Source organism: Ambystoma mexicanum, chromosome 12, assembly GCF_040938575.1.
Source record: "Ambystoma mexicanum isolate Mex_15411 chromosome 12, UKY_AmexF1_1, whole genome shotgun sequence".
NCBI classification, from domain to species: Eukaryota; Metazoa; Chordata; class Amphibia; order Caudata; family Ambystomatidae; genus Ambystoma; species Ambystoma mexicanum.
The window spans coordinates 204,799,844-204,816,166 of NC_090936.1; the positions used below are offsets into that span (position 1 = coordinate 204,799,844).

General features: G+C 45.1%; 1 protein-coding gene across 3 annotated transcripts in view; it reads right to left on the reverse strand.

Annotated features, from left to right (window-relative positions):
- Positions 1–16,323, reverse strand: part of FERRY3 (FERRY endosomal RAB5 effector complex subunit 3) — an 845,039-nt gene that overhangs the window by 143,394 nt on the left and 685,322 nt on the right. The gene's annotated exons all lie outside the window — the stretch shown is intronic.

Here is a 16,323-nt window from a genome sequence, read left to right on the forward strand (position 1 = left end):
CTCTTAGACCACTTGGCGCGCCCTCTCACTTACTATGCCCTAATGAGGGTATTTGATGTTCTTATTGTTTAAGTTAGGCGCTGATATCTTTGCCAAATCTCTCCGTCTAACCTTTAGTGACTCAACTTGCTAAATGCCTAGACCTGTCTTGCCTACTGTAATAAGTACCACTGCAATTGCTGTCACAGCCATCTGTTCTATTTGTAACTGCTCTTATTTACATTAGTATGTCATTGGGACCACTTAGTTTTACTGTAAGCATACCTTGGTCAGTCACTGTCATACAGTATACCTCGTATTGAATGACCCAGACTTTGTATTTGCCCTAACGTACCTTGGCTATCCCAACTATAACCTTTCACAATTCCGACAAACGGCATAGCCTACGCCTGCATCGAGACTACGGTCTGGCCAGTGCTCTACCTGACCTGCAGCCCTATAGCTAGCAAACTGTGTTTTTATTTATTTATGTTTTATTTATTTTACATTTTTTAAAGCGCTCAGACAGCCCACGGGCATTTTTGTTTTTTAGTTGTGTTATAATTTTTTTTTGTCTTCGTTGCGTATTTATGACGCGCTTAAACACCCAGAGGTTTCTTGCTTCCAAGGCATGCACGTTGCCGCTGAGCTATCCTCCCTTCTATCTGGGATACTTCCTAATATAGTATGCTTGCTACTAAGTATACACTGCTGATCAATGGCTTACTTTAACTTTGTGCCTTCTCTATGCCCTAGTGAATGACTACCTTCAGCCAGAGGCGATACTTTCTACTCTACTCAGGAATCTACCCTTAGCCATGGAGATTAAACCAACTAAATTTCTTCTGCCTCTAAAACATAGCTCTCAGATCCCATTTGTCAAACCAACCTTATTCCTACACAACTTAATACCAACTTCCAGCAACTACCATATAAACCAAACTAGGCGAACCAACCTAATCCCCACTCCTAGCCAATGGATCAAGCTGTTCGCAACCAAACCTACTGCTAACCAACCTTGTCGCAGCGACCTGAGAAACAAGAGACTAGGTTCCAGATTCACCAGACATGCACTGTCTGTGGACTTACATCACGAGAAAGCATGTAGACCCCATCACCACAACAAATCTACCTCAAACTCCTTAACAGCCCTAAGACCTCCTTGCCCTACATCTAATCTACCACAGCTGAAAAAAACAAGCCTGAATGCAGAGAAGGCCTCGTCAAGCTCATCCCAGGCCACGACCGACCACATCAAAGGTGCTTAAATAAATGCTAGATGTATTATTGCGCATGCGACAGATATAGCCGATATCATCAAAGGAGACCTAGACTTCCTAGCAATTTCAGAGACCTGGCTCCACGCTGCCGCAGGACCGTCCCTACTTCTTGCCATCCCTGACTCATACACGATCATAAGATCTGACAGAGAAACAACTAAAGGTGGTGGGGTTGCCTTCATCGCTACGGCTAGCCTAGCACTCAGAGCAACCACCGCCCCCATAGTTAAGTCTTGTGAACTCCTAACAGTTAAATTAACCACCTCCAAAACTAGTACCGTAACCATCCACCTAATATTCAGACCTCCTGGCCCTTCTGGATCTTTCAAGGAGGATATCATCACTTTACTCTCAGACAACATTAAACCTACCTCTCAAATCTGATTGTTAGGAGATTTTAATCTAGGATTCCTAGACTCCAACGACCAAGCAGCCAAATTATTCGCCCACTCAGTAACATAATTAGATTTCTAGCAAAGAGTCACCTAACCCACCCATGAGAAATGAAGAACTCTAGATTGCGTGGCCAACCACAACTGCGAAACATCCATTACAGCCATCGAACCCCAAACAAGGACTAACCACTATCTAATTTCATTTACCATAAGCGCCTTTCCGCCAGCCATTAAACCTAAAATTATTGCGCCTCCCCGCCTGACCAGAAACAAAAGAAACATTACTACTGACAAGCTCATGCCCATCCTGTCCCTACCCTAAATTCTTCTAAATCGCAAGACCCTGTAGAATGTATCGACTTATTTAACAATACTATGATGCAAGCCTTAGACTCCATCGCTCCTCTTAAACTTCGTAAAAGTAAACCTATAGCACACCTCAACACCTGGTACACCCCTCAACTGAAAGCCCTTAGGCTAGAAAAAAGGAAAGTGGAAGCTAAATGGAAAAACCTTCCTTCTAAAGAAAATAAAGACAAAGTGAATGAAATTTTCTCTAACTATATAGCCGACATTATCAGGACTAAACATGATCCCTATAACGAAAGGATTCAGAATGCCAGCTTGAATACCAAGGAACTATTTGTAGTCCTGAGAGAACTAGAATCGCATATAGTCCCTTTCGGGTCTGGCCCAAAAAACAAAGAATGGTGCCCTGACATCCAAAATGCCCTCTCCAACAGAATTGTAACCCTCCAAAACAAAATTGCAGCCAAAAAGCTCAACCTCGCTAACTCAGAGATCGCCCAAACACCACTAAAAAACCTGTCCCTCAACGAACTCCAAGAATTCAAATTTACCCAAGTTACTACCCTAGAGGTCGAAAAAATCATTGCCTCCTTGAAACCATCGAGATGCCAAGGCGACATATGTCCGGCACAAATAATTAAAGAAGCAGCTAGAGACCTGGCCCCATTTATGACCAAATTAATAAATGCCTCGTTTAGGACCTGCCAGGTACCTACAAACCTTAAAGATGCCTGGGTTTTACCCCTATTAAAGAAAGCTACACTTGACCCATCCATTCCAACTAATTACAGGCCTATAACGACTGTCCCCTTCCTACTTACAAATCCAGCAATACCATGAGGATAATAATCTCCTGGGGCTTAGACAATCAGGCTTTAGGCCTCTCCACGGAATTGAAACTGCCCTGATCGATCTGAAAACGCAAATAGATCAACTGAAAGATAATAGACAATGCACACTTCTCCTCCTATTAGACCTCTCAGCTGCTTTTGATTTGGTTGACCATAATATACTTTGCGAACAACTTTTCTTACAAGAAGCTGCAGACTGGATTAAATCCTTTCTAAGCAACAGATCGATGAGTCTTCTGTCCCTCTGTTGCTGCGGACCCAGCCCCCATTACACGTGGAGTGCTGCAAGGTTCTTGCGTCTCCCCAATCATGTATTATGTATTTTCTAAGCCACTATTGGATAAATTGGACAACTTTGGTGTCATCTACACAAACTACGCAGATGAAACCGAGATTCTCTTAACTCTCTCGGGGAACTATGACCCAGACCTTTCCTAACTAAACAAAATCTATCTCATTCAGGCATGGATGGCAGTCCACAGCCTCTGCCTGAATGATGAGGACTGAAATTGTAATCCTTGGCGCCCCCACCATCATTAACAAACTCAATGCCCAATACTCGTCCTTCAACATAGATGGGAACATCATCAAAGTTGCTGAGGAAACCAAAACTTTTGGCTTCTACATTGACTCCACTCTGAACCTTAGTAAACCAGTCGATGCAACAGCTTCGGCTACCGCCTACACTTGCAAGCTCATCCATGCCTGCAAACTATACCTCTCGACAAATAGCTGCATTATTCTAGCAAGAGCGCTAATCTTGTCTAAACTCGATTATTGCAAAGCACTTTATGCAGGAGCAAGCAAACAAATAATAAACAAACTCCAAATACTACTAAATAATGCTGTCAGAACAGCCTTGAGCATCCCAAAGAGAGATCATATCTCGGAAACCAGAAGGAACCTCAAATGGCTTTCCATTAAAGACAGGATTTATTTCAAAATAGTCTCCATTACGCATAAATGCCTCAGCAATGCTGCTCCTCAGTACTTAAAGGATAGTTCCGGGACTTTTTTTTTATTGTCCCTACGGTTCGGCCATGTGTTTTTAAGCATCAATCGGTAGATCGTAGAAAACTTTCCTATGGACCTTACCCGATTTTTCGTCCATTAACGCACTCGAAATCAGCCGCCATTTTGTGATAATCCTATCATTTCCCCCCATCGACCTGGCTCACCTGCGTTTGCGGCACTAAATCAAATCCCCCGCCCCTGAAACAGACTTTATCAAAACATTCATATTCCCCGCCTCTATCCGTGACGTGACTGTGCTGCGTAGGCAAACGCGCCCAGGCGTCTTCTACGCGACTCCACACAGAACCCGGAAACCAACACAGATCAGCTCACAACACAGCGCGCCACAATTCGGAATATGAAACTGTACTTTCAAATCAAACCGCAAGATTGTAAATTTGGTGAAGTACATTTATTTGACATCAAATGTTTAGAGAATATTCAGCGATTTGCATTTTTATTTGCTCATGTTCCAAAAAGTTCGTTTTGAGGCACGCGATGTTCCTTTGCTGTGCACAGGGTCTTTGATCATCTCACAATACAGCGGCACAATTCGAAATATGAAACTGTGGTTTAAAAGCAAACGGCAAGATTGTACATTTGGCAAAGTACCTTTATTGGACATCAAATGTTTGTAGAATATTCAGAGATTTGCATTTTTATTTGCTCTCGATCCAAAATAGTTTGTCTTGAGGCAAGCGATGTTCGTGTGCAGTACACAGGGTGTTGGTTTACGATAAAATAAGCTCTTCGGTCGCACTGATCATCGCATGGCTGTTCCAACAACGAGGCACTAGGCCACCACAATGGTATGTATGTTGCATCTAGCCGTTAGTACCGCGTAAGGGCATACTTGTACTTGGCGATCGTCCCATAAAATGGTCAGGGTGGTAACGTTGTTCACGCGGAGAAGCAACTGGCGGCTGTAAAAGCCTTCCGCCGGTGTCTGGTACTCGTGACACAGACAATAATGAATTATGTACCTGTTTCAAAAACATAAAAAATGAAATTAGTCTCACCATCAGATCTTTATTAAAATTATTCATTTTATATATTAGGTAGGGAAATTATTTCATAGCTAGGACAGTGCAAGGGTACTGAGACAGTCCCCCAGTGCAGGGGTTGACAGGGAGGCATTGCAGGTGGAGAGTGGAAGGGCCCAGGACCGAGGTCGCAGACAGTGGACCAGTTGTATCAGGGGAGAGGGAGAGAGAAAGCAGAAGCAAAGAGGAAGGTTTTGAGGTGCTTCCGTAATAGGAGATGTTTTTCCTCAAGATAGTGCGCGGTACAAAACAATATGCCACATAGAACGAACAAGTACAACTTAACCCGTCTTTAAAGCTACTGTATAGTAATTAAATTGCGGTATAAACTCTTCTAAAGAGTTACTTACATTATATTTGCATTTTCCATTGTGTCTGTGCGTAGGGCAGCCACGAAATACCACTCCGTCTATGCTGACGTTATTTCTTCTAATGAACGAACATTAAATGGCTTTCGTTTCTGAAATTATATTCATTATCTTTTACGTTACTGCACCACACCCCCAAAAAGAAGTCTTTCGGGATGGTCCCGGCCTGTCAAGGTCAAATAACAATAGAACCTTATACTGAGTCGTGGGCCATTCCGGCACCCGAGCAAAAAATCAAAGCAGCTGACCTTCACTTTGAACGAGCACACATTCCTAGTTAGCTACATTCAGTGTAAGGCCATCTCACAGGACTTGAAATTTACACTCCATCTTTGCATTTTGTGTGCGTGTATTTGCAGCCCCAGAGAACCATAAATACGGAGACATTCTATATATTTTGAAAAATGATTTATATTACTGTTTGGTTTAATTCAATGCGCAAATGAACAAGGGTGGAGAGACACATTGCATGTACACTGAGCATTCACTTTTATTTACACATTACATAGATACACATATTCAATGGGCCTGCGACATGAGGAGACTCGAGAGCAAAGTCACAGGTGACACCCGGGTGGTTCGCACTACTGCATGGTGAAGGGAGGGGCAAGGGTGGAGAGACACATTGCATGTACACTGAGCATTCACTTTTATTTACACATTACATAGATACACATATTCAATGGGCCTGCGACATGAGGAGACTCAAGAGCAAAGTCACAGGTGACACCCGGGTGGTTCGCACTACTGCACGGTGAAGGGAGGGGCAAGGGTGGAGAGACACATTGCATGTACACTGAGCAATCACTTTTATTTACACATTACATAGATACACATATTCAATGGGCCTGCAACATGAGGAGACTCGAGAGAACGGACAATGAAATTACAATCATTTAAACCGTGATGTGTATTTCTCAATGAGCTCTGCTTTAGGTGGACATGGAACAGAGGCAATGTTGGGTGGCAATGCAGTTGTCCCCTGCACAGGTTCGTTCACAACTCCATGTATGTGCCTATCTAGGACCTCAACAATAAGTCTCTCAATAAACTCATATTGCATATCCTGAAACACTGGTTTGATCACCCATTGTTTACTTCTTTTAGTGAAGGCCTTATTGTAGCGAAGCGTCCCCAAAGTTCCGGTCGTCCTACTTTGTTGACGGCCAACATTATGGTTATGTGCCAAGACCGCTAGAAGAGTCCGATTTATCATGCCCTCCATGCCAAAATGCAATCGTTTTGGCCTGTACTTTAGGCACATATTGTGGAACACCTCCAAATCTCCTGTGTGGCAGAATTCCGTGAGTTCCCTCAAATCTCTAGTTATAGTTTTATCAAATACAATCTTTTCAATGGCTTTGTGAGTGGGTGATGAAGGAATCAACCACTTCTTCTTCCGTGCCTCCTCTGTGGACAAATGGCCATGTTCACAATTGTGGAAATGTTGGTTTGTGGACCAGCGGTGAACGTTGCTACAGTGTAGCATTACTGACCGCCATTTTTCCAGTAGAATTTCCAACGACCCTCCACATGTTTTTGAGCTCCACCAAAGATGGTTGCTGATTGACTTGGACCACTGTGAAATACCTTGCATATCTTTTTTTTTTACCTGCAGCCGACATTTTTTTATTGATTGTTTTTGCAAGATGCCACACGTCAAATTGGTGATTTATATTGTTTTACTCTTCTCTCATTGTCTTGGCAATTGAAACGTGTCTGTCCGTGGCTATCAGGTCGATCACCATTCCCCGCGATTGTAGTTCTTGCAATGATGCTACAAAGCCAACTTTCTCCATGGCCACTGAGGATGTACTTTGTGACACCTGCACAACCACCGAACTCACAATTTTCTTACTTTCCATGTCCTGAAAGTGGTAGGTGCAGTACTTGGCTGAAAATCCTGGGCTGTCGCACTGTCCATCACCGGCTAGCCTGAACCGTTTGCCCGCAAATGTACTATCAATAGACATTTTTTCCATTCTCCAAGCTTCGCTAATGGCTGGAAATAGATAATCGATTTGGTATTTGTAGAACTGAGTTTTCGCAATGAAATGGATTCCCACAAACTGAAAGAAATACTCCAACTTTTTAAAACTTGAACCACTAAAAAGTGCGGCCGCTGCACAAAGTAGATTGCCAGCTGGCAGTTGCCCCAGCATGGGTTGTGCAGACCATGAGAAAGGATGATATTTTGTACAGGTGGCATGTATTTTGAGGTTAGTGCCTCGAATTGCACGAGTCACATTAATCAATGGCTCCCCACATACTTCCCCACCAACCAAATGCCCGCATTTCAGCATAATAATAATATCAAACTATCGAATACACTGAATTTGGCCTCTTTCCTTATACTGTCACTCTGCATCCCAGCTGGTTCGGCCTGTAACGTTGAGGACATGTCACTCACATGAAAGGTAGAATCTCTGATATCGTCTTCCGCTATGTTCAGTGATATTGATGGTGTTTCATTGTCGTCCACTTCATTCTCTTCCATTGCAACATCTGTTCCTTCTCCGGCGATGGGTGAATAAAACAATTTATTCAACTTTCTCGCGGTCTTAGTTTTTGCGGGTGTGGATTCTGTGAATTGATCTCCGACTGCATACGAACTACCAGGAGGACATTCACTATCAATGGCTGGTGGTGGTATAGCTCCGTTGTCAATCACTTCATATTCTTCCCATTGGCACGATGCATCTCCAGTCTCAAGTCCCTGCCAAAAGGTTTGACAAGACACATCTCTCGTTCGCTTCACTGTCTGTGTAGATCTAGTTCGTACACCCACTCGCAACTAGAGGACAGATTGGAAAAGGGATGTTCAGTTTAAACACAACTTACAGTATTGAACTATTAACAGTGAAAAACAACATAATATAGTGACCAGGACACTAACCTTCTTTTGCTTTCTTTTCTTTGAAACTTTCTTGCCTCGAACTTCAACATCAGGACGCTGTTGCTCCGACTCGTGTGTGCAGGTCTCCACTTCCTCTTGCGCTGCAACGACTACATTTTCATGATAAGCACATCCATCACGCACTGACGCTCCATCGACTCCCTGTAACACAGAACTTTCATTAGTATGTATAATAATATTGAAAACACAAAATGTACTTGGGGACCAATACCCACGAACATCTCAATAGCAAAACACGAATGAACGCATTGTGTAGAACATTCAAACGACAATTATTCACGCATTGTTGATCTAGTTAGATGGAACTGTCAAGATCCATACCTCGGGCTCCTCATAGACTTCCATTGATGATATTATTGAAGATGATGCTTCAGTAACTCCCTGAAACACAGTAATTGCATTAGTATGGTTTTCTATTTTGTTAAAAAGAACATAAACTTTGTGCAGGCGTCAACGGCTCATCTAAATAGACCTGCACAAATGATCAGTTGTCTAAAATAAATAATGGATATGTAAATATGATTCGATTTGCTCGATCGTTGGAAGTGTCACCACCCAGAGATCTGCATCAACTACTAGGGGTGATGTTCTTGTAGAAGAAGCTCCGTCATCTCCCTGAAACATAGTACTTGCGTTAATAAAGAAGGAAGTATAGCGGATGTAATCACGTCATATGATTTCGCTTGATCGAACTGTCAGTATCCATACCTCGAAATGCATAAGAACATCAAGGGACGATGTAACTGCGGTGCACACTTCTGCAAGCTGTTGCGCCGACCCGTAACTGCATGCTCCCCCTTCTTCTTGGACTAATGCTCCATCGACTCCCTGAAACATAGGACTTTCATTAGTAATGAACACAATATTGAAAAAAGAAGAAACATAGGAGGGCGACGTCAGAAGGACATATCAATGGCTAAAAACGAAAGAAACATTGTGTGTAACAATCACGCTACAAGAATGCAAGATCTGATGATATCCATCGATGGAACTGTCCGGAAACGTACCTCGAGCATCTGAGTGACATCAACGGTAGTCGTCAATACGTTGGACTCCTCAGCATCTCCCTGAAAGACAGTACTTGCATTATTTTGGATAACAATAATTATAACTGAAAACAAAGACTATAGGACGAGTACAAGGGTGTACCATTAGGTAAAATAATTACACGATAAATTAAAACTATTGATTTACATGCCTAAAACAAGTCAGTGGCAGAATAGCCAAGTAAGATTACCCGATAGGCGCTTGAAGTGGCTGATGACTGCAATAACGACACGGATGGAGAATCTTCCGCCTTCATATTGAGTGGATACATAAATGGGGAAATTATTGTTAGCTAATGCTACACACTACCGCAAGGCCGAGAGATAAATACGTAAACTTGACTCACCAGTGGAGGGATGTGGACGAATAGAGTGGGAATAGCGGTTGAGAGCAATTTTCGCCTCGCTCGCGGTGTGTTCTTCTTTATTAGCAATGATGTGGAGTACATGTCAGAGGTAAAGTGCCTGCTGCAGATGCGGTATCGATCACCCCTCTTGTCCGCAAAGACTTCTAGGACTCTACTTTCAAGCTCAGAAGGTGGATATCCGCAATATCGGACCCATTCTCTTATCTGATCTATTGTCTTAGGGAAAACATGCATTATAGTACCTTCAGATTTATTATGGGTCTTCGAAGGGCAACCGCCAATGGAACAGGCAGGCATTGTGGAAAGTTCTGAAAAGTAAAGATCAACAATTCTCTATGAATACCAATGTGTTAAAAAATTAAATGACACATAAAAGGTTCAATGCAAGGTTCGTTTTGGTTCTTGGAACTATACACGTTATTCACATGCGGATAAGTATTTGAATAACTTAAAAAAAAAGAAAGATAATTTGACTAAACTCAGAACATGTGACTAGTTCCTTGCATGTACTGTCTTGAAAGAAAAGAAATTGGACGCAAAATGATTATGGTACATGGCCTTACCTTGACGAACAAACAGTTAGATGCAGGGATCAGAGTAGTTTCTTGTCGTAGAACAGGGAGCAGTTCACAGGTTTGCAAACTGACGAGTTTCCTCGAAGTGGTCACGGAAGTTCACAGAGACGAAGAGCAAATAACCAGCACCTTCACGGGTTGACTAGCAAAGCGCAAAGAAGTTCTCATTAGAAATATGAAGTGGGTTATAAAGAATTCGAAACAGGGGTGTGTTCGTGAATGAATGACGTGTATATGTCGTGGCATTATGTGGATTGCAGGGGGCCGTCCAGCGTGAGGGGGGATGCTTGGCAGGAGACACGGGGTCTGGAGGTAGACATGGGAACAACAACCCATGCTCTATAGACCACTTTGAAGTGTACATGGTCTTTGGCACCTCTTGGCCTTTATCGCTCCCTGACAGCTCCACTTGGCAGCGCAAGTACCTCGGTGCGAACTGCCTTTGATGGGGTGGGGGTGGATTGGGGCGGTGGTCGTGCAGACAAGACACAGGAAGACTCGTGAATGGAGACACACTTATGTGGATTGCAGGGGGCCGTCCAGCGTGAGGGGGGATGCTTGGCAGGAGACACGGGGTCTGGAGGTAGACATGGGAACAACAACCCATGCTCTATCGACCACTTTGAAGTTTACATGGTCTTTGGCACCTCTTGGCCTTTATCGCTCCCTGACAGCTCCACTTGGCAGCGCAAGTACCCCGGTGCGAACTGCCTTTGATAGGGCGGGGGGGGGGTGGATTGGGGCGGTGGTCATGCAGACAAGACTCGTTTGCCGCAGGGCCTCACCAAGGAGAGGCCATCTAACTGCATGTAAGAGGCAGGCTGCAGGATCTAGTACATGGAAGGCAGGGGGGTGAGTTTATAAATACCTCACCCTCCCAGGAGAATATATGGGTGCAGTTCACCCTGGAGACCCTGGATGCCTCGGCAGTTAGTCAGCAGCAGGCTGGCCTGTGGTGGCAAGGCGGCACGGGCCAGAGGGGGTCATCTCTGTACCCGGTGCCCAAAAGGATGATTTATTATGATCAACCATATTGATTATTTACCTATTAGCATGTTTTGTATCAATAAAATCCAACTGCCTTTTATTGCCAACGCTTCAACAAAGTGGTGCGGTAACAACCATTGTTAAAATATATGTTGGGTTTTATTTTAGATCTTATTTTCAATTGAACATAAATAATAAACATTACACATTGTAAAGTTCCGGTTGCAGCACATCCAGGGAAAATCTGCGGTATTGTCCACTGTCGCTGGGGAAATGTTGTCTAATGGCAAGTACCGCACAGGCAGGTATTACTCTCCGAACGCGGTGTCCGAGCCTCCCGTGAAGCCACCAAGTGAAGCAACGATAGGCCACCAGCCTGTACCACCTGTGAAAAAGAAAGATGCAAACTGTATTAAAAAGACAAAACTTTCTTATCAATGTCGATTCAGGTAAAAAATGTCATTATGCTTTGAAAAAAATTCTATCTAGAAAATGCACAATATGGAACCAAGTGGCATCACTGACATCACAACCAGAGTATACTTACTCGTTACTCGGATTACGCGGACGACCAGTGCCGCGAAGTTCGTGCATAAGCACCATCATCATCCTCAACATGGTCCGTGAGAGGCAGGCTTCCCTGAACTCTGGCAGCTCGGTGATGCATTGCGGACTTGGCTCGCCTTCCGAAATGTAGGCCAAGCACCCGGAATTTTCACGGCAGCAGCAGTTCTCCTCCTCAGTTGGCATTAGCTCGCACCGATTGCACGTGCACCAGGTGGAGACGCCGTCCATGCGACATGGTCCAGGCTCTTCATCCGTTGACTGGTCCTCCCAACTGCCGTCCGAATCCCCATCGTTTTCGCGTGCTTGCCTTTCCAGTAGTTCCTCCTCGGTGTACTCGGGCTCGTACATATACGGCATTATTGTAGCCATTGTGTGGTAAAGAAAGTAAAATAATTTACAGAGATGGTACAGGTGTTCAAAAGGCCTAGAAGCGGCGAAGGTAGCTGACCAGAGCACAGAAACGAGTCACAGAATACTCAAAGTAACACAGAGAGAGGAATGGAATCGAAAATCTGCTGCTGTGTGTTGTCAAACGGTGTGTTTATACTTATTGAGGAAAGAGGCGTCCTGCCATTTCCATGGCGACACTTCATTAGCTGAGGCGCAGCGATTGTTTACACGAAACGTGCTTTGGCGTTGGGAAATGGGCGGTACGCGTCTGCTGATGTCAGGCTCAGGGGCGGGGGATTTGATTTAGTGCCGCAAACGCAGGTGAGCCAGGTCGATGGGGGGAAATGATAGGATTATCACAAAATGGCGGCTGATTTCGAGTGCGTTAATGGACGAAAAGTCGGGTAAGGTCCATAGGAAAGTTTTCTACGATCTACCGATTTATGCTTAAAAACACATGGCCGAACCGTAGGGACAATAAAAAAAAATTCCCGGAACTATCCTTTAAGTAAGAAAATCATCAAAAAAAACTCATCCCGACCGACAAGATCCACCAACTCCTTTTGCATTTCAGTTCCACGGTTCAACCTGAAAAGAGCGGGCAGCAACAGCTTCCCTGTCCAAGCAGCCCAAGCCTGGAACACATGTCCCTTTTATCTGCGCACCAATCAGACCTTCCAAACTTTTAGGTCCAATACCAAAAAGTGGCTATCGTTGAAAAACACTACTCACCGGAGTGCTTATAGCACCGTGAGATTGCTACTCCTGTTTCTCCCGAATATGCACTTGCCTTTCGACCTCTGTAAATTCTTTGTCAAAAACCTGCACAACCTACTTTTGTTTATAGCCTTCATCTGCTTCTTCTGTATATATTTTATGTACTCATGTTTGCCCTGTTATGATTATTCTGTATGTATCAATTTCGGAACCAAAGATGTCTTGTAATGCGCCCAGATACCCTAGGGTGTGGTGCGCTCTATAAATCAGTAAAACAAACAAATATAACAGAGGCGCGATTCAATGCAACATACCCACACCTGGGACACTCTGAGAAGCAGAACGCTAGTGTGACAAATTGTAAGGAAAAAGCTACTTGCCTGTAACTCTAGTTCTCCATTGGTATCTTTCATGGAATCACATGCTCATGAATATTCCGCGTCATCAGGCTGGGAATCCTCTGTAATAATAAAGCAGTTTTGCTTTAAACGTAAAACTTCTTGTTACTTGTATAGCCTATTGCCGTCACTTTGGGTTATACTGTCACAGCCAATTACAGTGGTCCTCCTTAGCTCCACCCCTAGTGGCCATCTTCAGATTTAAAAGCGCGCGTAAAGTGGCTGTAGGAACCAATGAAGGCAGCATTGGATCGTTCATGGATTCACATGCTCATGCATTGGATTACATAGCAGTACATAATGAACAATGGGAGGTGGTACAGGTCTCCACAGAAGCAACGAAAGCTTGCATCTGGAACACTCACCTCAAGCAAAAAGTGTGCGAAGCACCGCTTGGCTGACACAGCACTGCTCCCGCAATCCCAGTCAACGTAGTAGAATTTCATGAAGGTGTGGGTAGATCTCCACGTAGCAGCCCTGCAGACGTCAATCAGGGGAACATCAGACAGGAACGTCGTAGTAGAAGCAACGGCTCTTGTCGAATGCGCCCTTGGTCTACCTGGCAGTGCTCTGTTCGACAGCCAATGACAATAAGAGATGCAGCCAGATATTCACCTGGAAACTGAAGCCTTTGACAGGTTCCTCCCTTATTCAACAGGTCCAAATGTTACAAAAAGTTAGAGTTGTAAGCCCAAGAACAGGGCGTTCTGAGATGGCGACACGCAGGACTTCGGAAAGTTTATAGAGAATCCCAGAGAATTCAGGCATTGGGTGGTTTACTCTGTGTGCTGCAGGACTAGTGGGCGAGACTGCATGCAGATTAGCCAGTCGTACAGGTAAGGGTAAACGCAGATGCTTGACGACACTGGTGCTAGGCATTTGGTGAACACCGTTGGTGCAGACATTAGTTCGACCGGCAGGGCAGGCCGATAATCTCTGGAGGTCCTGGAGAATATGCCTTTCATGGACCAAAAGCACGGTCTTCTCTGTTGCAGGGTACCCAGAGACTGAGCAGTATCTGTGTCCGTCTTAATGGCTAACTGTCTCGTCAACCCTTGCCCCCCCACCCCCAAGAGATGACCACCCCATAAAAAGGCATGTCAATAACCTCTGACTGCACCTCAGGGTGAATGTTTGTGGCCTTTAACCACCTGTGGCACCTTAGGACTGCTCTGTTGCCCATCTGGCAGAAGCCTGTATCAGCAATGTCCAGAACCACGATGATGGCATCATTTGAAGCTGCTTCATCTAAGATGGGACCCATCTTGTACCATTACTCCCTGTCGTACCTGGAGAAAATGGCCAAGGAATTGGCTGCCTTAATGCTGGTTGCGGCTGTGGTTATTACACGCTTTCCAAAAGCGTCTACCTGCTTGCCTTCTTTGTCCGGGGGCACCATGCAAGGGGAGGACGCATTTGCCCACCGTTTTCTAGCTGCAGCGGATACCACAGAGACAGGGCCTGGCTGAGTGGGAAGACATTTTGGAGCGGAATCTGTAAGTGCTGAGGAAGGATTCGTCATAATCGGCAGCCCATCCTCCCAGAGGTCATCAAGCATTCGGACGACAACTACTGATCTTCTGGAGGCTTCTCGCCTCTGAAAAAGAAACCCCTCCTTTCGTTGTTCCTCTGCTATCACAGCTTTGCATTGAAAGAGCCGATTACGACTGGAGGTGAATCTCTGGAAGCCATATCTTGCTTGTCCAGTGGCTCTCCATCAGCAGGCACCAGGTTGTCATACCAGAGATGCGTCCGTATCTGGGCCAGTATCCCTGTCTGTGAGCATAGCTGCAGAACCACTGCCTCATGTGAAGAACCAGGAGGAGGACTTCTACTTTGTCTGCTTGGGCCACCCTGTGCCTCTTACGGTGGAGGAGGCAGGTACTGCTGTAACTCAGTGACTAAGGTTTGCAGGGTAGACGGAAAGTCTACAGACAGGTCTTTGGGAGCCGCTGGTGTTCCCACAGGAACAGTAGGCACAGCCACTGGTGAAACAGATATTGGAACAGCCACATGTGGCCGGGGTGCTGGCAGAATTGGGTCCGGTTCTTCCTCCATTTCCTCATGCTCAGACGATAAAGCCTCCAGGCTCTTCATCTACTTTATCTACTGAGAACACACTCACTTGCATCAACTAGGCAGGAGGTCTCGCTGGCACCAGGGTGAAGAGTGGTATGGTCTTAGTTGGTCTTGGTAGGGAAGACAGAGTTTGGTGTATCTGCTCATGCACATTCGTGCTCCAAGGAAATGAAGCAAGCACTGGCACTTGTGAAGTGGACAGCGGTGGCGTAGACGCCAATGGTGAAGATGCTGGCCTTGGAGACAGAGCAATCCTGGATGCTGTCATAGTCTAAGCCGTGAAAGCGATCGTGGATTAAGTGGTCATCGACGAGGTGGTAGATTTTCGACAGGGTCATCGGTGGGACTGTCATTGACAAGGTCATGGACAAAGTAACTGGCATTGACGATGTTCGCCTGTGGCTCATAGACAGGGTAGGCATTGTGGTCGTCAATTGACCTCCAGTCTCCAAAGTGTAGGACGAGTGTAGTCGTGATTGTAGATGACACAGTTGTAGATGGGGCAGGAGATTGGGGCGCCGCTGATGTTGACGGGTCGTTTGTCAAACCCTGCGCCTTATATCTCCTTTTAGGTTTCTACCCCTGGTAAGTGTCCTCTTGGGATCTCAACCTCTTTGTAGGAGTCCGATGTACGGGTCTGTCAACTCCAGACCGAGGCTGAGTCAGAGGCCCTTGCAACCTCTTCCAGCCAAGTCACCAACCTTCTATGCCGAGCCTTTACGAGTCTTTGTGGAGAAGGCGTCAATATGGAGCAGTTTTCCACAATGTGCAGGTGCAAGCAATAGATGCATTTTTCGAGTCGATCGTCCGCGAAAATGTTCTTGGGGCGACACTTGGAGCAGGGCCTGAAAAGGCTTTTCTTACTTGCATCCGCCATGCCTGCGTGGAGAAGGCCTGTAAACCGAGAAGAGGGGCTCTCCAAGAAGATCGGCGGTTCAGAAGATCGTCGGATGTTCAGATCTTCACCGGCAACGGACCCCCACTACCGGCAGTCACAGCCGTGACCGATGATGGAGAAACAAATTCTAACTTTTTCTCAA